Raw genomic sequence first — 22,873 nt, forward strand, 5'->3', positions numbered from 1 at the left:
TTACTGTTAAAAATATTCATAGTTAAAAATTATTCTCAAAGTATGAGTTGTGCCTTGATGTTGTAGAACCCTCTTGTGATACCTGTGAACAGAGAAGAGTTCAAGGAAAATGCTGTCCAAAAAGCAGTGAGAACCCTTCAAGGGCAAACCAAGCAGCTAGCTGGTCCTCACTCAGCAAGTGGTCACGGAGAGTGGAATGCTGGAGAGGGGCATTAAAAAAAAAGGCATGGAATGAGTTTAGGGCTGACAAGAAAGAAGCATGCTTGAATGCAAGATCTCTCTCTACTGGAAATGGAGCAGGTTTGTCTGTTTTTATACTTGGTTATGGATTATGTATAGCCCTTAAGGCAATGACAGAAAGAGGAAAGAATCCAAAAAGAGGACCCTGAATAAGAATTATAAAGGTATTTTAAAGCTGGGACTCATACTGTACTCCAGTAGGATGCCTAAGTCAATGACCTTGTTATTTTTTAGTTTGAGATCTAAAAGACCTCCTACCCTAAGACACACCAAGTTGCTATTTCACAGATAAACACTTATCAGGCAACAGACACCCTTTTTCAGTTTAGAAACAAAGTTATCCCAAGCCACCTAGAATTATCTTAGCACACAAGGTCTAAACATTTGTAACAAAGCCAGCCCCAAGACTGCCCTGGTGTCTTAATTGGACCAAGAAGCACGCCTGATGAATTGGCGAGTCTCTTGCTATTCTGCAAAGGTGACCCAGTGGTGAACTCAGATGTTGTTTCAGATTAATCTGGAAACTCAAAAGTGGTTTGAAGCACTTCCATAATACCATTTTGCTTTTTATTTTAAATAAGGTTCATAGAGTTTGTTATAAGGCTAAAAAGCACAGAAATATGTGGAATACACACAGGTAGAAGCAAATCAGATTTTCAACAATAGACAGTCATTGCCTGGTCAAGTCTTATTTTCCATACATTTTTTCTGTACCAAATGTAAGGAAACAGATGGGCAAGAGGAATCCTTAAACCCAGTTGTGGATGATTGGTTGCCTACCTTTTAGCTCTTCACCAGCTAGGACTCGCTGTAGGCTCCCCGTCCCCAACCCCCTACTCACCCCCACCTTCACCCCAGAAGGGATCACAATGAGGATGCCTGTACCCTAACCCACACCACGTGTCCACTGGAGAAAATATTCCGTGAGGCATACAAAGGGAAACATGAAGGTGGGCTCATGCACAGTACATGAGCGAGCCAAGGATCTTAATAAGCCTTCTGACCCCATGAGAGAGCTCTAATTTTGCCATGCTGATGAGGTTTTTCAAATGAGTCAGTATTGAACCAGGTGGGTGGGTGGGTGGATAGAAATCCTTCTGTGGTGGTCACAGCAAAACGCCTGACTTGGCAGATAAAAGTATTTCGGCCTCAGCAAAGCACACAGGCTTTGAAAGGCAGAGCTCTGACTCCAACTTTTTTACTAGTATCAGCTAGGTGAACATGAGAACACACACTCTCTCTAGGCACCGTTGTCCTCATCTATAAAATAGGGACAACATCCACAGGATTGCTAGGTTAATCAAATGAGACCTTGGTTGCAAAAACACCGGGGGAAAAAACCACAAAGCAGTGTGTAAACACAAACAGCTATTACTTGCAAGTTCTATTCTTCTAATGAGTGCCACCCCCACCCCTACCCCGCCCTTTTCTCCCCAGTTGGATTCTTCAACCCAATCCTGAAATACAGAAATTCCCTTAACCCATTCTAAAACAAAGGAGGGCATAAACAAATCAATTAAAAATAGACTAAAGTGGGTGGTGAAACGGTGGGTCACTGGCAGAATTCTCACCTGCCATGCCGGAGACCTGGGTTCGATTCCCAGAGCCTGCCTATGCAAAAAAATAAAAGAAAAAAGAAAAAAAAAAAAAAAAGAAATGTGTACAAAAATATAAAAAAAGAAAAATATTTAAATATATAAAAAAAAGAAAAAATAAATAGACTAAACTCTCAAAATGCAAAAATAAATAGACTAAACTCTCAAAATGCAGAAATTTAGAAATGGGACAGAACATTCTATATTAGAAAAGAAGCTCGTTTATCTCACTCACAGCGACAAGGACTCCATTACTGTAAAGCACTCTGTATTTCAAATTCTCTCTCTCCTTTTCCCCTCTCCCCTTACCCTTCACATGCCAAAAGCTTGGGAAGGAGACAGATGACTTCATAGAGAACAATCCTAGGTGCTAGGCACCAGTATATAACTGAGCTGCTTCTTACTGCAAAAGTCCTATCTGTTTCAGGGGCTTGAAACAGATTTTTTGATGAGGTCTGTAGAAAAGGATCCTTCCCCAACTATTTCTTCAAATAAACGAAGTGAGATTTAAGTGAGTATGTAGGAGAATAAATAGGGGGAAACTTCCAACTGCCAAAGACCATAGTGCAATTTTTGGAATTATAAACATCAGCCAACAGTGTTTACTATGAACCAGACACTGTTCTAAGGGCTTGACAATCTATGAAGACATTTAATTAGTTTAATCCTTACAACAACCCTATAAGGCAGGCTCTATTATTATCTCCATTTTATAGATGAAATGGAAAAGACCAAAATCATCTCCCACAAAAGTTTGCTAAGTACCTACATTTGACACTACGCAATCTAAAGAGGGAACCCAAGTATGATTTTTGCTATTGTCTCCATGGAAAAATTCCGTCTTGAATGCCTGTGAAAATCTTACACAAACTTCCAAGCAGGGGAAGTGACAAAAGAAGGCAGCTGAGAAGTACGTGAATGATAAGATTCCTGAAAAATGACATGCAAATCCCTGGAGAAAGAAAGAGGGCCTGGCTCCAATCCCCTTCCTTGATCCATATCCTAACTCAGACACCATAACCCACTGCCATCACACAGACCTTATGCCAGGCCATGCAGCCTAGGAGTCACTTCCTCCTTTCCTCAAGGCTATTACTCTCACCATCTATAACAGACCCCAGAGAAGGAACAAGCTCAGCAAATGCTCACTGCACAGATCACATTACACCACATCAGCTCACATTACTAGTGTACACCACTTATAGGTGGGAGGAAAGATGGAGGCACAGCTGGGGTGGGGACTGGGACCAGTGATTAAGAGCTCCAACCTGCAGAGAACAGGTCTGCTTTCCCATTCCAGCTTCTTACAGGATTACTGAAGGAGCTGGAGCACCAAAGATTTGCTCGGTCAGAGCAAGTCTGATGAAGAACACAAACATAACTCCAGGACGGAGCTATTGGTCTGGCAAGGATTATTTTAAGTAGCAGCAACTGATGTGTGTAGATACAAACATGGGGGTGAGGGTGCAGAGATGAGGGCAAAAGCAAAAGGAGACATCGGAGAGAGAATAAGCAAAAACCAAACATGCTCTTAAGGTAAGAAAAAACTTGAAAGTTCATCTATTTCCACTTTCATTATTCTTCTCTTCTCCATCTTTTGCCATTTGTTTGCTATTCCCAATACTCTCCCACCCATCTAAGAGTACTACACCATTCATAGTGGAAACTAAGCCACTGTTTCTTATAAGAAACTAATTTTGGGGGGTGGTGGAGTAGAACCTGCATTTTGAAAAAGCTAAAATCTACAGAGGCCAACATTTCACTTCTGGGTAATGTTCAGGGAAGTTATTCATCGGTGAGTATGATGAATGCTAGATACTGACCACAGACTAGAAATTTGTCTTTAGTATCTGGGAGAACAAAGGAAGCTGAACGTATCTTTCTGGGGGGGAGGTGGTGGTGGTTAAGATGGGAATGGGAGGTAGCTTCTACATACTTAAATTCCATCTCATTTCTCCTGTGACCTGGCTTGATTCAAGGCTGAAGTGAAAAGCCCAAAGGTTTTTTTTTTTTCAAATGGACTCAAATTTTCTCAACTTTGCAGATGAACTAAAGTAAAAATAAACTTGCAGTTTAGCTATTTCCCAACAGTTCCTTGGAAAGCTCTGGTCTTTGCCTGGGATGTCCCTTGGATTTCACTGGCCTTTCAAAAAGCATTCTTACCTTGGTTATCATTCAACCCCACAAAGGGTGACAAGAGAACATTTAGCATTCACACCCATCTACCTCCTACAGTTCTGGTGTTTTAAAGCCTGTTGAACTAATCATATCCAGGTTAACAGATTTCAGGACTGAAAAACAAGTCCTGGAATGAGGAAGAGAATGCAATCCATTTAACTGAGCAGCTTCCCTTTCCAAAGGTGATTTAATGGGTCTATTTTATATTCTGATATCTAGTGTTGTTTATAAGGGAAAATCTTCTATTACTGAAATGATAGGAAAATGAGGGATGGGGGGAAGCTGATCCATTCTGTGCTTTTAAAAGAAAGTTAAACAAATTCATGTTTATCAAAAAGATTCACTGACTTCCCTGCTAAATAGAACTGATTTTTATGGGACTAAGTTTCCATAAAGGTCTCTATTATGAATTTTACAAGCTGAGATTGAGATAGTCTCTATCTCCCCTTCTATACCTCCCCACCACCCCATCCTACCCCTGAAAAAAGAAACCTTCTCCAAGTTTCTTCCCTTTAAACATCAGGCTTTGACCCATCCAAAATACCAGCACCTCTGGGAAGTTCTTGCTGTAAGCTATCATCAGTTATCGACCACTTACTTCAAAAGAAAGCTTAGAAAATAGATTTTCCAGGGGAAGCAGTCATAGGGGGAAATCAAGGCACTGGGCTTCCAAAGGGAGAATGAAAAAGAGAAAATCAAATCTTCTTTGGAGAAAAATCCTACCAGCCACGGCCTCTAACATTTTTCTCATACAACATCCAACACTTGTTTAAAAAAAGTATCAGGTGCATAAGGACAAAACGACTGGGAAACGAAGAGACAAGAGTAGACAAGGGGAGCAGACGCATCAGTGATCCAGAAATTGGAGTTATTAGACACAGACTTTAAAATAGTATGATTACTATCCTTTCAAAAAAATTATGAAAAGATGGAGAATTTTATCAGAAAACCAATGTTAAGATTTTAATACATGGGTGAAAGAGCAAAGTATATACAGCACTAGAGAGGATAATGAACTGGAAAATAACTCAGCTGAATATATCCAGACTGAAGCATAAAGAAACAAGGGATGAAAATAGCGTTAAAAACATGTGGGACACAGTTAAAAGCCCAACTTATGTGTAATTGGAGTCATAAAAGGAAATTAAAGGGGCAAAAGCAATATCAGAAATGACACTGGCCAAGAATTTTCCAAAACTGTCAGAAGACATCAAGCCAAAAATTCAAGAAGTTTTACAAATCTCAAGCAGAACCACATCTAGATTAAAAAAAAAAAGCAAAAAACCACATCTAGACATATTATTACTAGAAACTGCTAAAGACTGAAAACAAAGAATACATCTTAAAAGCAGTGAAAGGAAAAAAGTCATTATTACTTTCAAAGAAACAATGATAATACTGACAACAGTTTCAACAGAAACATGGAACGACAATTCAAAATTCTAAACTAAGTAAAATGATCCTTCAAAAATAACATGAAATAAAGATATTTAAAAAACACTACAAATTTAAGAAAATTCATTGCCAAAAAACCCACAAAAAGGGAAACTACCCTAAATGGAAGCATGGATAAGCAAAGGAAAAGAATGTATGGCAAAAGAGAGGATAAATATGTGGCTAAATCTAAATGAATGTTGACATTTAACATATGCACACAGCTAATGTCTTGTGAGGGTTAATAATAGTATAGGTAAAACTAAAATACATAACAATGACAGCACAAAACACAGGAAGGGTAAATGGAAGTAACGTATGATGAAGATCTTGTGTTATCTAGGAAGCAAGAAAAAAGGAAAAAGAAACAGAACAAAGATGGGACAAATAAATAATCAGTAAGATTACACTATTATGTTTATATATATGTATGTTTCCATAATAAAAATGTTTTCAAATAAAAAAATAATAATAATAACCAGTCAGACTTCCACTTCTGAGCAAGATGGAGTAACAGGAACTGGATTTACCTTCCTACCTGAAACAACTAGAGAATCAAATGAAATATAGGAAACATTGGTTTTCAGATTTTGGACAATAGGCTGTGCAGGACAGCGATTTCTGTAAGACAAGAACCAAAAAGGGGAGCCCCGTAATAGTCCCAGCTCACTTTCTGGAGAGATTTTTTTTTTAGGCTGAAGCACAGAGAGAAAAAACCCAGGTAAAGTGCAGCAGCCTTCCCAAGCTGAGATGGAGACAGAAATCCAGAAAGGCCAAGGCAATATAACTCACAGGGAAGGATACTGGAAGGTGCAACTGCACAGAATGAGAGCTCCAGAGATCTACACAGGGACAGTCCCCACTGAGACTTACATTAGCACTCATGAGCATGAACATGCATGACAACCACCACTATCCAATGCCAGGGAAATAACTGCATGTAGTACAAGAAAACTTTAAGGAAGTTTGTTAGGCAGAATAAAAATGATACCAGATGGAAACGGGGACCTGTACAAATATGAAGAGCACTAGAAATGGTACACATGTGGGCAAACAGAAAATATTTTGTCTCCTTATTTTTAATTTCCTTGGAACAAAAACAATAGAACTGCAAGAAGAAATGGACAAATTCATAATTACGGTCAGATTTCAATACTTCTCTCTCAATAACTGAGGCACTGTTCCAATACAAAACAAGTAGACAAAAAACCACTAAGGACACAGAAGATCTGAATGGCATAATTAATCAATTTGATTAAACTTGATGAAGGGACAGCTATGAAAAATCTATTTTTATTGCTAAAATCACACTTAATGGTGAAAAACTGAATCCTCTAAGGTCAGGAACAAGATGGGAATGTACCTTTTTTTTACTATTTCTATTCAACAGTGTCCTGGAGGCTCTAGTGAAATCAATAAGGCAAGAAAAAGAGATACAAGCAACAACTGACAAAAGTAAAAAGAGAAAGACAATCTGAAATTAGTAGAACAAGCAGACAAAAATATCAGCAAGAGTACAGAAGATAAGAATAACAAATTTGATTCAAATGACATATATAGAAATTTGTATCCCCAAATTGCAGAATACACATTCTTTTCAAATGTACATGGAACATTTATTAAAACTGATCATATGCTGGGCAACCCTAAACAAATTTCACAGGCCTAAAATCAGAAAGTATATTTCTCTGGCCTCACTGGCTTTATACTAGAAATTAGTAGCAAAAATATAACTAGAAAATACTAAAATGCTTGGAGCTTAAGCAACATACTTCTAAATAACCATGCATTAAAGTAAAAAATTACAATGCAAATTAGAAAATATTTTAACTTAATGAAGATAAAATGATATATCAAAACTTATGACATAGTTAATGAGATGTTTAAAAAAGAATGTAAAGCCTTAATGCATATATTAAAACAGAAAAGACTAAAAAGTGTTCTGAACACTCTATCAAGCAACTAGGAAAAAAGTAGAGCACATTAAAAACAAAAGAAAAAAGGAAGGAAATCATGAAAATGAGTATAGACTAAATAAAAATCATAATTGAGAGCACCAATAATATCAAAAGTTGGGGCTTTATAAAGATAAATAAAATTAGTAATTCCTGGCAAAATTAGTAAGAAGAAAAGAAGGAGGCACCAATTATTAATATTAGGAATGAGAAAGGGAACATCAGTATGGATTCTGAAGACATTTACAAAGATATTAAAAGTTGATATGAACAACTTTATGTCAATACATTTGAAAATTTAGATGAAATGGAAAATTTCCTTGAAAATATAACATAGCAAAACCAACAAAAGAAGAAAATGAAAATAGTGCTGCATTTATTAAAGATCAAATCCATATTTTAAAATCTTCTTACAACAAAAACTCCAGGTTCAGATGGATTCATTAGTGAATTCTTCCAAGCACAAGAAATAAGATCATTCTTACCCAAACTCCTCCAGAAAGGAGAAAAAGAAGAAACACTTCCTAACTTATTTTATGAGGCTATCTTAATTCCTGGTATCAACCATGAAAAGCTCATTAGAAGGAAAATACAGATCAAACTCTCTCACATAGATGTAAAAATCTACTAATACCAAGTTTATTCCAGAAAATCTATTAACATACGTGAGTTAGTTAACACAATAAAGGAGAAAATCATATCATCCTCTTATTAGATGTACAAATAGTTTTCAATAAAAAGCAAGAACTACTCAATAAAAATTCTTAGCAATTCAGGAACATTAAACTTCCTTAATCTGATAAGGAGTACTTTAAACAACTAAAGCAAGCATAATACTCAATAGGGAAACACTAAAAATGTTCTCGTTAATAAAAAAGATATGGTATCAGTCAGGGTTCTCTGGCGAAACAGAACTTACTGGAGATATCTGTAAATAGAATGAAATTTTTATAAAAATTGTCTCATGTGACTGGGGATGGGCAAGTCCAAATCCCGGGGGCAGACAGAAAGCTGGGAACTCCAATAAAGGTTTTTGATGGATTCCTCTGGAGAAGGCGGCTGACTGAAGTAGAAATAGAAATTCTTTCTAACTGCTGAAATCATCACTTTATACCTTCAAGTGCTTGGATGCTTCTTTTCCCAATTGTTGAAGGAAATCTCAGTTGATTATAGATCTAATCAGTCATAGATGCAATTAATTTACTAATGATTTAAGTCTACAAAATATCCTCACAGTAATAATCAAACAAGTCCTTGCCTGACCAAACAACTGGACTGTGCTGGTTTGAAATGATGTACGTACGCTAGAAAAACCATGTTTTAATCCTAATCCCATTTTGTAAAGGCAGCCGTTTCTTCTAATCTCTATTCAGCATTGTATGTTTGAAATTGTAATTAGATCATCTCCCTGGAGATGCGATGTAATCGAGAGTGGTTGTTAAAACTGGATTAGGTGACAATGACATGTCTCCACCCATTCAGGTGGGTCTTGATTAGTTTCTGAAGTCCTATAAAAGAGGAAACATTTAGGAGAGAGAGATTCATAGACAGCAGAACAGAACGACATAGCCATGAGAAGCAGAGTCCACCAGCCAGCAACCTTTGGAGAAGAAGAAGGAAAATGCCTTCCGGGCAGCTTCATGAAACAGGAAGCCAGGAGAAGAAGCTAGCAGATGATGCCGTGTTCACCATGTGCCCTTCTAGATGAGAGAGAAGCCCTGACTGTGTTCGCCATGTGCCCTTCCACTTGAGAGAGAAACCCTGAACTTCATCAGCCTTCTTGAACCAAGGTATCTTTCCTTGGATGCCTTAGATTGGACATTTCTATATATTTGTTTTAATTGGGATATTTTCTCAGCTTAGAACTGTAAACTATCAACTTATTAAATTCCCCTTTTTAAAAGCCATTCCGTTTCTGGTATATTGCATCCCAGCAGCTAGCAAACTAGAACATGGACTAAGTTGCTTGGTCAACTGGACTACACCCTGGCCAAGGTGACACATAACCATCACACATACCATGGATAATAACTAAAAAAGAAGGTACCTGGAACGATTTTAACAAATGATGTTTAAGGCCTTTATGTAGAAAAGTATAAAACTTTATAAAGAGATAATAAGGAAGAACTACATAAATGGACAGACATATTATATACACTGAGAAAAGTATAAACCACCAGAGGCTAGGAAGAGGCAAGGATTCTCCCCTACAGATTACAGGCTTCTCTAGAACTGTGAAACAGTTTCTGTTGTTTTAAGCTATTGTTTGTGATACTTTGCTACAGGAGCCCTAGGAAACTAAGATACTCTATGACCAAGAACCTCTGTTCCTCCTCAGTTTACAAAGGAGATGGTTGTATAGATGTTCCAGGAAATATGAACAAGAATATTTATAGCAACAGTGCTCACAATAGCAAAAAACTGGAATAGTTTGAAATGTCTAACAGTAAAACTGGCTGTGATGCATTGATACAATGGAATACTGCACAGCAGTGAAAATGAATGAACCACAGATACACATATATGCAGAGATGAATTTCAAAAATGAAATATCTAGTGGGAAACAAACATATATATTTCACAATAAAGAATGTTTTAAAAAACAAAATCAGGCCACAAAAGGAAATATTCAATATGATCATGTATATGAGTTCAAAATAAAGTATAAGTTACAAATAATGGTAAAACTATATATAGAAAGTAAAAAAATTGCACCAGTGCTTCAGTGATAGAATAGTGCCTACCATGCGGAGACCCAGATTTGATTCCCAGCCCATGTAACCACACAGCCCCTGCCCCCACCAAACAATAACAACAACAACAAAAACCAAACTCATGATTAACACATAATTCAGGAGAGTGATTATCTCAGCGTATGAGATGAAAGAAGAGGACTTAATCAGGGAAAGACACTCAGGAGGTTTTAAAGGTACTTTTCTACCCTCTTGTTTAGGCTAAGTGGCAGGTGTTCATTTGACGTTCTTTAAACTGTACATGCACTATATAACTCTAGTGAGGAAATATACCACAATTTCAAAATTGCGGAGCCTGCTTTCTAAGCATGTTAACAAAGGCAGAACTCAATATTTTTTCTTTTTGAGATATATTATATTCACATACCATAAAATCATCCAAAGTGTACAATCAGTGGTTCAGAGTATCATCATACAGCTGTGCATTCATCATCACAATCTATTTTTGAATATTTTCATTTTGCTAAAAAATATTTAAAAATAAATAAAAATAAAAGTGAAAAGAAACATCCAAAACATCCCATGGTCCCCATTCCTTCTATTGTTTTTTGTTTATTTTCTTACTCATTGGTCCACACATTGGGTAAACCGAGTGTCAGTCACAAGGTTTTCACAATCACACAGAAACAGCTTAAAAGCTCTACAGCTATTCATTCATCTTCAAGAACCAAGGCTACTGGATTACGAGTACTCAATTTTTTAAATAAAAATTAACTTCATAAAAATGTTGCCTATATTGGAAATAGTACCACAAACAAAAACATCATAAACCAAAGGTTTTCTAAATTTTGCCAGGAAGGTAGGAGAAAAGGAAAAAAAAAAAGGAAACAACCAAAGGAAAAGAGAAAAAAACATTAACTATTGATTACAGTCTTGGGGAATCTTGTAAAAACCTTTCACTGCAATGATGGAGACAAAAGCAAACTGTTTAAGAGTCTACCTCTACTCAGTGCCTTCTTTCCTCCATTAACAGGGAGACCTAGAAACAAATCCCTCAGCAAATAAACTGACTAAAAAGTAGTAGAGAAATAGCTTATGTATTCAAATAAGTAAATTAACCATAAAGACTTGAAACTTTTCTGTTCAAACATACAATTGACACAAGTTTGCATCATACAACTTTTCTTTCACCTGAGTTTAGAGCTTTGTAGTCCGATGGTGGCTACTGAGCACTTAAAATGTGCTAGAATGTATTCAGTAATGTTGTAAGTATAAATATACACTGGATTTCAAAGACTTAAGGAAAAAAGAGGGCAAAACATCTCAATAATTAAAAAAATATTGATTACATATTGAAACAAGGTCATTTTGGGTAAAACAAAGTACTATTAAAATTAACTCCCATTTTCTTTTTGGTTTTTAATGCGACTACCAGGAAATTTTAAATTACTTGTGAGTCTCACATTATCATTTCTTCTATTGGATAATACTGGTTTAGAGTTAAGACTCTACAAAATTTAAGGATACAACCTATTAAATTAAACTCAGAAAGCACCCAAGTCATGAATCTCAATTAATCCCTTCCACTTACTTTATTCTCTAGATAACCAATAATATCTTGCAAAGGACCGTTACTCACTTGAATAAAGAACAATAGATGAAAGACATTAGCTTGTATTTAAGAAAGGCCTTTGTTCTTCAAGAGGGAAAGATCTAGCAGGAAAGTGGATAGAAAGCTAATCAGAGCGATACAGCCATGATTAGCTACAAGTTTTTCCATCTGCTGCAAATTTATGGACTGCTACCAATCTACAATTTTTTTCAACTTCAGTGAGGCCCTTGTGGATGCCTCTGCAGAGATTACCATGGCCCCTCCTGGCATACAAGCCCACAGAGTTACCTATTTCTTCTTCTGTTCTACTTTTTGCACGTGGTTTTATTACTATGGGTCTCCAGCAGTAGTATAAATTATTTGCTTTTATCTATTTTCCTTAGAAGGCTAGAGAGTTACCGTGTGCAGTACTGAAAAGCTCAGACAGAGTCCAGGTTCTAATGACAGGAAGCCACTGAAGCTTTGGCCATCTTGACACCTGTTTTGGTTTGCTAAAGCTGACAGAATGCAGTATACAAGAAATGGGTTGGCTTTTACAATGAGGATTTATTAACTTACAAATTTACAGTTGTAAAGTTATGAAAATGTACAACTCAAGGCATCAATAGGAATGATAACCTGGATTCTGAAGATGGGCTGCTGGCATCCAGGACCTCTGTCACATGGGGAGGGCATAGGGCTTGCATCTGCTGGTTCATTACCCCCATGTTTTGTTGCTTTCATAGCTTCTGGTTCCAGTGGATTCCTCTCAGCTTTTCTGGGTCTGGGCCTTTTTCTGTGAGCTTCTCTTGATTTCATCTCTTAGCTTCTCCATGTGTTCACATCTTTTATCCTCTCAAAAAGGACTCCAGTTAAGACCCACCTTGAATGGGGTGGGTCACACCTCAATTAAAATAACCTAAGGAAAGATTCTACCTACAAAAGGTCGCACCTACAGGAATGGATTAAAAGAACATGATCTTTTCTGGGGTACATAACAGCCTCAAACCACACAGCATCCCTACCCAACTTGGAGACTGGAATGTGGTTAGAACTCAGTAAAGATTTGCTTTTCAATCAGCTCTGATTGTTTGCCTCTCCCAATCTTTGTTTTTTCTTTCCTTTCTTTTTTTACTATAAGTTCAATTTATTTCTTGTTTAAATATAACAACATACAAACATGAACATTCTTAACATATGAGTATTCCATTCTTGGTATATAATCAATGACTCACAATATCGTCACATACTTGTATATTCATCACCATGATTATTTCATAGAACATTTGCATCACTCCAGAAAAAGAAATAAGAAAAAAGAAAAAACTCGTATATACCATACCCCTTACTCGTCCCTCTCATTGACTGCTGGTATTTCCACCCACCCATTATATCTTAGCCTTTGTTTCCCCTATTTTTTTTTCTATACCCCTTACAACTCCCTTTCATTGAATAGTAGTATTCTAATCTACTAAACTTATTTTAACATTTGTTTCCCTATTACTTATTTTTAATCCATGTTTTACTCATCTGTCCATACCATAGATAAAAGGAGCATCAGACACAAAGTTTTCACAATCATACAGTCACACTGTGAAAACTATATCATTATATAATCATCTTCAAGAAACATGACTACTGGAACACGGCTCTTCAGTTTTAGGCACTTCCCTCTAGCCTCTCTAATACACCTTAAACTAAAAAGGTGCTATCTATATAATGCCTAAGAATAACCTCCAGGATAACCTCTCAACTCGGTTTGAAATCTCTCAACCACTGACACTTTATTTTGTCTCATTTCTCTCTTCCCCCTTTTGGTAGAGCAGGTTTTCTCAATTCCTTGATCTGAGTCCCAGCTCATTCTAGGATTTCTGTCCCACGCTGCCAGTAAGGTTTACAGCCCTGGGAGTCATGTCCCATGAAGACAGGGGGAGGGCAGTGAGTTTGCCTGTTGTGTTGGCTGAGAGATAGGCCACATCTGAGCAACAGAAGGAATTCTCTGGGGGTGACTCAGGCCTAATTTTAAGTAGGCTTAGCCTATCCTTTGAAGGGATAAGTTTCATATGAACAATCCCCAAGATTGAGGGCTCAGCCTATTGCTTTGGTTGTCCCCACTGCTTGTGAAAGTATTAGGAATTCTCCAAATGGGGAAGTTGAAATTTCCCCCTTTCTCAACATTCCCCCAAGGGGACTTTGCAAATACTTCTTTATTCACTGTTCAAATTACTCTGGGATTTATGGGGACATCACTCTGGACAAACCTACAAAATCTTACGCTTCTATTCAAGGTTCCGTGTACTTACGGTGTTCAATTAACCTGTCCTAATACATTATATTAGGAAATGCACTAGTCAAAATATAAATTTTGTACCAAATAAACATTTTTGCTTTAGTCTCACACAGAAGTTGAAGCTTTAAAATATGAATGGCCATCTATTTTCAACACCCTGAAATACTGACATTCCTTTGTTCTTCCTCATGCAAAAACATATTTTAATTTGTACATTTAGTCATTATCATTGTACACTCTAGGCATTTCTAGACTCTACCATCGTCTATCTTTCCTTCTGTTTTCCTATGTGCCCCCAGTCCTCTTTCTTCTATCCTTCTCACATTCAGCTTCATTCAGCATACTTACATTATGGTGCTACAATTAAGAAGTACTGTGCTATCCATTTCTGAATTTTTACAATCAGTCCTATTGCACAATCTGTATCCCTTCGGCTCTAATTACCCAATATCTACCATATTTCTATCTCCTGATGGTCTCTGTTCTTAACTGATATTCTCCAAGTTCATTCATTAATGTTAATTCATATCAGTGAGACTATACAGTATTTGTCCTTCTGTTTCTGGCTAATCTCACTCAGCATAATGTCCTCAAAGTCCACACATGTTGTCATATGCTTCATGACTTTATTCTATCCTACAGCTGTGTAATAGTCCATCCTATGTACATACCACAGCTTATTTAGCCACTTGTCTGTTGATGGACATTAGGACTATTTCCATCTCTTGGCAATTGTAAATGATGTCACTATAAACATGGGTGTGCAAATGTCCATTTGTGTCCTTGCCCTCATGTCCTTTGAGTAGGTACCTAGCAATGGTATTGCCGGATCATACAGCAATTCTATACTTAGCTTCCTGAGGAACCAACAAACTGCTTTCCACAGCGATTGTACTATTTTACATTCTGACCAACAGTGGATAAGTGTGCCTCTTTCTCCACATCCTCTCCAGCACTTGTCATTTCTGTTTCTTGATAATGGCCATTCTGGTGGGTGTGAGATGATATCTCATTGTGGTTTTGATTTGCATTTCCCTAATAGCCAGGGAAGTTGAGCATCTTTTCATACGCCTTTCAGTCATTTGTATTTCCTCTTCTGAGAAGTGTCTGTTCATGTCTTTTGCCCATTTTGTAGTTGGGTTGTTTGTCTTTTTGTTGTTGAGTTGAACAGTCTCCATATATTCTGGATACTAGACCCTTACCTGATATATCGTTTCCAAATATTATCTCCCATTGTGTGGGCTGTCTTTTTACTTTCTTGACGAAGTTCTCTGATGCATGAAAGTGTTTAATTTTGAGGAGTTTCCATTTATCTATTTCTTTCTTCAATGCTTCTGCTTTGAAGGAACCCGCCTCCTATTACAAGATTTATAAGATATTTCCCTACATTTTCTTCTAAAAGTTTTATGTTGTTACATCTAATGTTTAGGCCTTTGATCCATTTTGAGTTAATTTTTGCATAGGGTATGAGATATGGATCCTCTTTCATTCTTTTGCATATGGATATGCAGTTCTCTAAGCACCATTTATTGAAGAGACTGTATGTCCCAGGTGAGTTGGCTTGACTGCTTTATCGAAGATTAATTGTCCATAGATGAGAGGGTCTATATCTGAGCACTCTCGATTCCATTGGTCAGTATATCTATCTTTATGCCAGTACTATGCTGTTTTGACTACTGTAGTTTCGTAATACGCCTTAAAGTCAGGTAGTATGAGACCTCCGACTTCATTTTTCTTTCTCAGGATATTTTTAGCTATTCATGGCGCCCTGCCCTTCCAGACAAATTTGGTTATTGGTTTTTCTGTTTCTGAAAAGTAAGTTTTTCCTTCTTTCCCTTCACCTAAATTGAATAAATGGCCTGCCTATTGCCTAAATCTAGACCTTTCCTTCTCTCTGCTCCTAAAATACTCTGTCTTGGATATTGCTTCATCAAACAGCTTTTCATTTCTCTTATATCTTCAGTTTTTCTGGCCCCTTCCTCTCTGACTTACAAATATAATTAAAATTGCCCAATCTTAAAAAGTCTTCCTTTAGCTTTCCCTTCAATTCAAGCTATTGCTCCATCAATTTTCTTCCAGCTGCAGCCCTATCTTTTAAAAGACTGTTCTACACTTACCGCCACCACCCACTCCTTTTCTAATCACTGATAGGACCGCCGCAGTAAATAATACAAGACAGGGATCAGACACAAAATGGTGTCCCTCAATACCTACAGCCTGGAAATAACTGGAAACTTAGGGAACATATTTAGTGAGAGTTGATAATTGATGACTGAGCACCTCTCCTAGAAAACAGGAGCCCAGGTACCACTTCTCTTGGGTAGCAGATACAGCGCTTATTTAAAGGGAGCATCCATGTGGCAGGATCTAGGGAAGAAAACCAAAACCAACCTCAAAAGTGGAAGGTAGGAAGCAAAACAGAAAGAATTCCCTGTGTTGGATAGCATAGCTATCATTTCTTTTTATAGGGTGCCTGTGATTTAGCACACAGGCAAGAAGGGAATTTTGTTAGAGGTTATTGATCCTAAAGAAACGCTGTTAAGCTTATCAAAGGATTAGAGAGACAATAAGACAGGAATTCATTGCCTTGGGATGTTTGTTAATCTTCAGATATGTGCCACAACTTCTTGAGTCAGCAAAAGAAGAGTAGAAAATGGACTTAAAATGAACTTCAGAATGAGGAAATAAAATTGGGAGACTATTCCTTTTTCAAGATACTCAAACACCACCACCAATTCCACTCTAGAGATTTACTGGCAGTCGCATTTAAGTTCAAAGTGGGCATGAAGTTTGTTGAAAACATGCTTAGTGTCATGAATGTCTTCTTTATCATTGCATCCTCCAGGGCTACAGAGAGGGCCTGGCACTTGGTTGGGATGGATACATAATAGCACCAGCTCCGGAAGTGACAACAGCTTTGTTCTGAGGCTAGAATGGACACATGTTCTCCTTCCTAGAGAGTCCCCAAATGAATCCAAAGTTGCTTTGGGAATAAATTACCAAAAATACTGTTCAATAATCTGATTTGAAATTCGGTAAATTTCCAACAGTGTGCTCCCCCCCCCCCCCCCCACAATGCAATCTCTTTAGCTATGTTTGCTAATAAGTTTTCTTATGTTGATGGGTATCTGGTTTAGGACTTTGCTGATAACTATTTCCTTTTCTATATATTAAATGCCAGATGACATAAAGTTGTCTAAGAGATCCTAGCCAGATATTCTCTCTATGGCATTTAATGCTTTCATACTACTATATGTGCACACAAACTCATACAGTCTCTATTTACCAGGCACAAATGAGGTTGAGACATCTACAGAAGCTTTGGAGTAACATATTTCGGTTCATATTCTGGCTTCACTATTAGCTGCGGGATCTTGGGCAACTTTTTGGAAACTCAGTGCAAAAATAGTGGTGCAAAAATTTACTTTGCACCAACTATTTGCCAGACACTGTTCTAAGAACTGGGGATGCAGCAGTGAAAGAACAGACAAAACTTTTGGTCCTCATGGAGGTGACATTCTAAGTACAGAGACAATAAGTAATATAACTAAGTAAAATGAAAGAACTAATAAATATTAAGTAAAAGAATAAGGCAGAGAACAAGGATAAGAAGTGCTGTTGGTGGGGGGGGGCTGCAACTTTAGATGGCAGAGGTGGCACTAGGGAGAGCCTCACTGAAGAAGTGACATTCGGATAAAGAAAATGTACGTGAAAGCCACGCAGCTAAAGAACATTCTAGGAAGAGAGAAATGCTAGTGCAAAGACCCCGAGGCAGAATTTTTGAGGCAGACTGTTGAGAAACAGTGTGAAGGACAGTGCAACAGGAGCTGAATGAGTGAGGTGGGGAATGGCAAGAACTGCGGTCAGAAACATATTGAGAAAGGCAGTCCAGGTGGCACCTTGGCCACTGTATGAATTTGAATTTCTACCTGGAGAGAGATGGAAAGCCACTGGTGGGATGTGAGCAAGGAATGACACAATCTGAGTTAGGTTTCGACAGGATCACTCTAGTTGATGTCTTGAGAATAGGTTTAAGAAGGGGGAGGAACAAGGGTGGAAGGCAGTTAGAAGGCAACAGCTGATGACTCGCACTAGCATAGGAGCAGTGGAGGGAGGGAAGCAGTGTTCATACTGTGGCTATCTTCTGATGGTAAGGTAGACAGGACTTGCAGATGAACTGGATATGCAATATGAGAGAAAGGAGGCAAGGACTGACCCCAACATTTTTGAGCAACTGCAAGAAAGGGAAATGAAATAGTCAAAATGGTATAAAGCACCTAGCATTGCACCTGGCCTGTAGGAAATGATCAAATATTAGTTCTTTTTTTATATTTCAAAATTTCAGTTTGATTCAAAACTTGGGCTTCCCTGATATAAAGACAAACAAACAAACCTGATTCCTTGGCAATATTAACTGCCTTGAGTGGAAACAGGAAAGGAAGGATTTGTAGAGAAAATTCTACTTATTGGAGTAGATGGGGGAGGTAAGGGTTGTGAATGGAAAGACCACCAAACACATTCCTACATAAAATGTACTCATCCCTTCAAACCTTAATTCATGTCTAGTTTAGCTCTGTCTAAAGAAAATGGTGAAAAAGTTTAATAGACCTGTCAAATAGGGCCAGATAATTTGATTTCCCAAAATGTGGTCTGAGAATCAATGACAAACATTCTACTTGCCAAGTTCAAATTATGCAGAAAAGCAACAGTTGAGGGATGACCCTGGCTTTACCCCTTCTTCCTGCTTTTCTAGTAAGACCTTTCTAAGTAAAGTCTAAAGGCTTCTTTACCTTTAACAAGGACTTAGGTTGCTTGCACTGGGCTTTAGGGAGGGTGATTTTTTGCTATATCTAGATAAAGATATTAGCTTACTGGGAACACCAGAGGCAGTCCATGACTTAGTACTGGACTGAGATCTACAGCTTGAGAGAACAGTTTGGCTGAATTTGGAATCTATCTGTTGCAAACAGGCCATGATTTGGCTTTAATTCTGATTATATAAAAAGTCAGAAATTTTTATTCACAGGGGGTGGGGGGTTGTTTTGTTTCTCTGGGCCCCCTGCTGTGAAAGATATAATCATTATACCCATACAAATAAAATACTTGCAAAAAATAGTTAACATTTTACATACAGATTATGGCTGTATCATCACAACAACACTAGGCTTAAAAAGTGAAAAATTCAGTTAGGTCTCTTCCCCTTTAAATTCACCTAATGGGTAAGACGGAGAAGTAGTTCAGGAGAAATGAAGGGATGTAAAATGGTAGCCAGTCATTTCCTGAATAGACTAGATGGTTGGGTAGCAAGGTTTTCTTGACCCACTGCCCCACCCCCCAAGCTCTGGTGCTACTGAACCAATGTTCCATCCTGCTTGGACTGCTCCTGCCCACAGGGCAAACATCTCCTGTACTCCTTCTTGCCCTGGGGAGGAAATCTGTTCCCCTTTAGTGTTCCTGTCCTAGTACCTGGTATAAACCTCTGCTGACACGTCCTTTACCCCTCCTGGACTGTGACCTTGAGGGGAGAAGGCTCTGTTTTATTCACACGTTTTTCTGTGCCTAGCACAGAGCTTGTCATTTTTATAGTTGTCTATATACAGCTGTGAACTTAATGTATAGATACAACAAATAACATTTATTAACATGAGGTTACTTTTTTTTTTAACATATAAATCTATATTTAGTCAGCTCTCTGGAGCTAGAGCAAAACACCTCTCCTAAGTATCTCTGGACAGGATTAGAATAATTTCCTGGTTCTTAGTCAACTCCCTTTGACTTGGATGGTATAGAGTCTATGAAAGAGTTAATTATAGAAAAGAGTTTCTTCAAGGAAATGACTTTAAACTGTGACTCAAATTCTCTGCACTCTCTTGAAAATGGTAAATGCCTCAAAAGGTAAATTCCTATAAATACGATAGTGCAGAGGGAACTAAAAAGGAAGCCTACTCGAGAGACTGCTTGAGAGCATGGGCTCTGCATCAGAGAATCTAGGTTCCTTGCCTAGCTATATACAACCCTGGGGGGGTTCAGGGGAGACTTAATTTCTCTAGGCCTCAATACCCTAATTTATAAACTGGGGGGGCCTAACACTTCACAGGGTTATCATGAAAGTAAAGAAAATGAATTCACGAAAAGACTCAGAACAGCACCTGGTAAAGCAGTACATGGTGAAACAGTCAATAAATACTAGCTAGTTTCATTTTTAAAGATATGCATTCCATTACTAGTTCAAATTAAAAACTACCTTTAAGTGCACAATCAGTGTCAGTGGCTAGCATGTTTTCTGTATAGAAATGCTGAGGAAAAGATGGGTGCAATCAACATTTTAAAAACATATAGTAAGGACACACTAATATATTACAAGTGGTCAAACTAATTACTCCTCTGTAATCACGTATGTATGACAGCAGACAAGCCTCCTGGTCGGCTCTCACAACAGATGATGTGAGACAAAAGCCAAGGAAATAAAAATTAACATTGTTGTTATTCCTTATCAGAACACAGACAAAGTCAGCCACATTCAAGAGTCCAGGATGAAGGAAACAGGTTGTGGCTTTTGATTGGAATTTCCTAGGATTGTTACACATAGTACAAGGTTAATCTAAATGTTTCTTGCACACAGTCAAGTTTATGTGAAATGTATCAGAAATGATATAATAAAGGTGTGGGCTTATGTGCAAACAAAACCGCTTTTTAAAAATGTATCATTACCAGGCAGATAAAGAAAATCCCAGACCTAAATGTACCCTAGGCCTATAAACAAGTTATTTTACTATCTTGTTGGAAGTGGGGGGAATAAACAAAACCAATGCGGTATCAGGCAAAATAAGAGTTTAAGATGAGAAATAATCAATGTTCAGACCCTTAATTGGTTTTCTTCTATTATGAGAGATAGAAAAAGGTTAAAGAACATGCTGGAAATTTGGGAAATGCTTTCCAAACCTCTCGCCTCCTTCTACACACACACACACACACACACACACAATCTCTCTCTCTCTCACACACACACACACTTTCTACTCCTCTTTGTAAAGGACCTTTAATTAGCTCACATCCTATCCAGACCAGGGCTCCCTAATACCTTCTGACACCAGCCTGTCGGCTGGGCAATAGGGCCTGAGTGCAGGCCAGATTAGCTGGGGATCCCAGCAGATCCCCTGCTGATCCCATCTCCACAGATGCCTGATGAGTTTGGTATCTTCCCTCCAAGCCCCCCTGGGAAGCTGCCCCAGCAGGTGCCCGTTGGCAATAGTTTTGTGTTACAGGCCTGAATGAATGATCCCCGCAGGAGCTGCCGACTGTTTTCACAGACACAGAAGGCAGTCAAAAGTCCACCGCGTGAACTTGGAATGACCCCAGCTGCAGAGTCACTGACGGGTTCATCGAGAGGGCAGGCACGCTTTATTAAACAACTAATACTCTTCACAGATAACTTTCCGAAAAAGCAAAAGTGTTAACTCTTTGTAATCTTGCTCTGACAGAACACTTCAATTGAGCAAGGGCTCTGCTGTGTGATGCAGGTTGGAACCCAAATGAGGAATTTGAGAAAGAAAGATGGTGTGGTCAGGGAATAAGATTTCATCTGGCTTGGAGAAGGGCCAGTATTCAGTAACCATTTGGTCTGCCATCTCGTTAAAGGGTTCCAGATTAAAGTAAAGAAGCAAAAAGCAAAGTTTTCAAGCCCCTACTCTGGTAGAGACGATGTAAGTTCCCTCCACGACGATGGCAGAGGAGGCAGCCCTCAGACTCCACTGGCTTGTTCCGCCCGCACCTGTTCACCAATGCAGACACGCATGAGCCTTCCTGAGACTGATCCTTTACATCAAGAGAGAAGAGGGTGACGAAGCTGTGAAGAAAGCAATTGCACAAACTCCCTCACCTACTGGGTCTGCTTAGAAGTCACTGTGTTTGCAGCTGCCATTGGCAGCATGGTTAGTTCCTTTTTGAAGGCAGCTTAGAAAAGGCACAAAGTTCAGATCAAAGTGTTCTTACAATCAAGCACAAAGCCATCAAGTTCTTTCAGTCTTGCTGGACAGCAGGCATGGTAAGCAGTCATTTCTTCTCTAGGGTTAGAATCAGTGCTAACTTTTTAAAAAAATTATTTTATTTAATGCACACAGAGTTTAGAAGGAACCCAGTGACCCAGTGACAACAACTGTAACATGAAGATGAACAAGAACATTTGGAGAAATGCTTTTTTTTTGGCATGGGCAGGCACCAGGAATCGAACCCAGGTCTCTGGCATCACAGGCAAGAATTCTGCCACTGAGCCACCATTGCACCACCCTTGGGAAATTTTTAAAATTCATTAAAAGTTACATTAGTTTGGGTCTCATCCACAGACTATGTGTCTATCAAAATTTTATCTCAAGGTATGTTTGTCCTCTGAATCTACTTATGGGGGATGGGGAGTGGTCCTGATATTTGGTGGGAAGGAGGGCTGGTTTTTTATTTAGACGAGATGCCTTTTTGCATGGGTTTAACAAGTAGGCAAGTAACCCACTGAAGGACTTGGCAAGAGGTGCTTCAAAGGAGCTAAACTCGCCTCTCTGTTCTGGTGAGCTGACTATTAGACAAAATAGACTGGCTCAGCTCAGCAAACACTTGAGGGCTTTTTACAAACCAAGCGCAGAGCTAGGAGTTAACAATGCAAAGAGGGATATAAGTGAGTTATTTGCCCTCAAGGAGCTCAGTCTGGTGTGGGAGAAAGATACACAAACAGATAAAATCAACATAAGGAATGCTGGAAAATATACAGTCAGAGCTCTGGCCCCATTGCATTTCTCTCCCTAACCTCTAAAGGGACAGGGAATAGGCACCCATGAGCTGCCAGCCCCATCTCAGACCATATTTTGACTGCCTAAGTCAGGTGGGATCCCAGTAGCAAAAAATCATCT

At 38.4% G+C, this 22,873-nt stretch overlaps 1 protein-coding gene and 1 long non-coding RNA gene across 8 annotated transcripts in view; one reads left to right on the forward strand and one right to left on the reverse strand.

Annotated features, from left to right (window-relative positions):
* The window catches only part of VPS13D (vacuolar protein sorting 13 homolog D), a 354,551-nt gene that overhangs the window by 72,352 nt on the left and 259,326 nt on the right, over positions 1–22,873 (reverse strand). The window lies entirely within an intron of this gene.
* Positions 2,249–16,970, forward strand: LOC143674903 (uncharacterized). The gene is made up of 3 exons (XR_013171272.1): positions 2,249–2,346; positions 3,136–3,371; positions 16,822–16,970. It is a non-coding gene; the product is annotated as an uncharacterized LOC143674903 (long non-coding RNA).

The sequence above is a fragment of the Tamandua tetradactyla genome, chromosome 2, assembly GCF_023851605.1.
Source record: "Tamandua tetradactyla isolate mTamTet1 chromosome 2, mTamTet1.pri, whole genome shotgun sequence".
Taxonomy (NCBI): domain Eukaryota; kingdom Metazoa; phylum Chordata; class Mammalia; order Pilosa; family Myrmecophagidae; genus Tamandua; species Tamandua tetradactyla.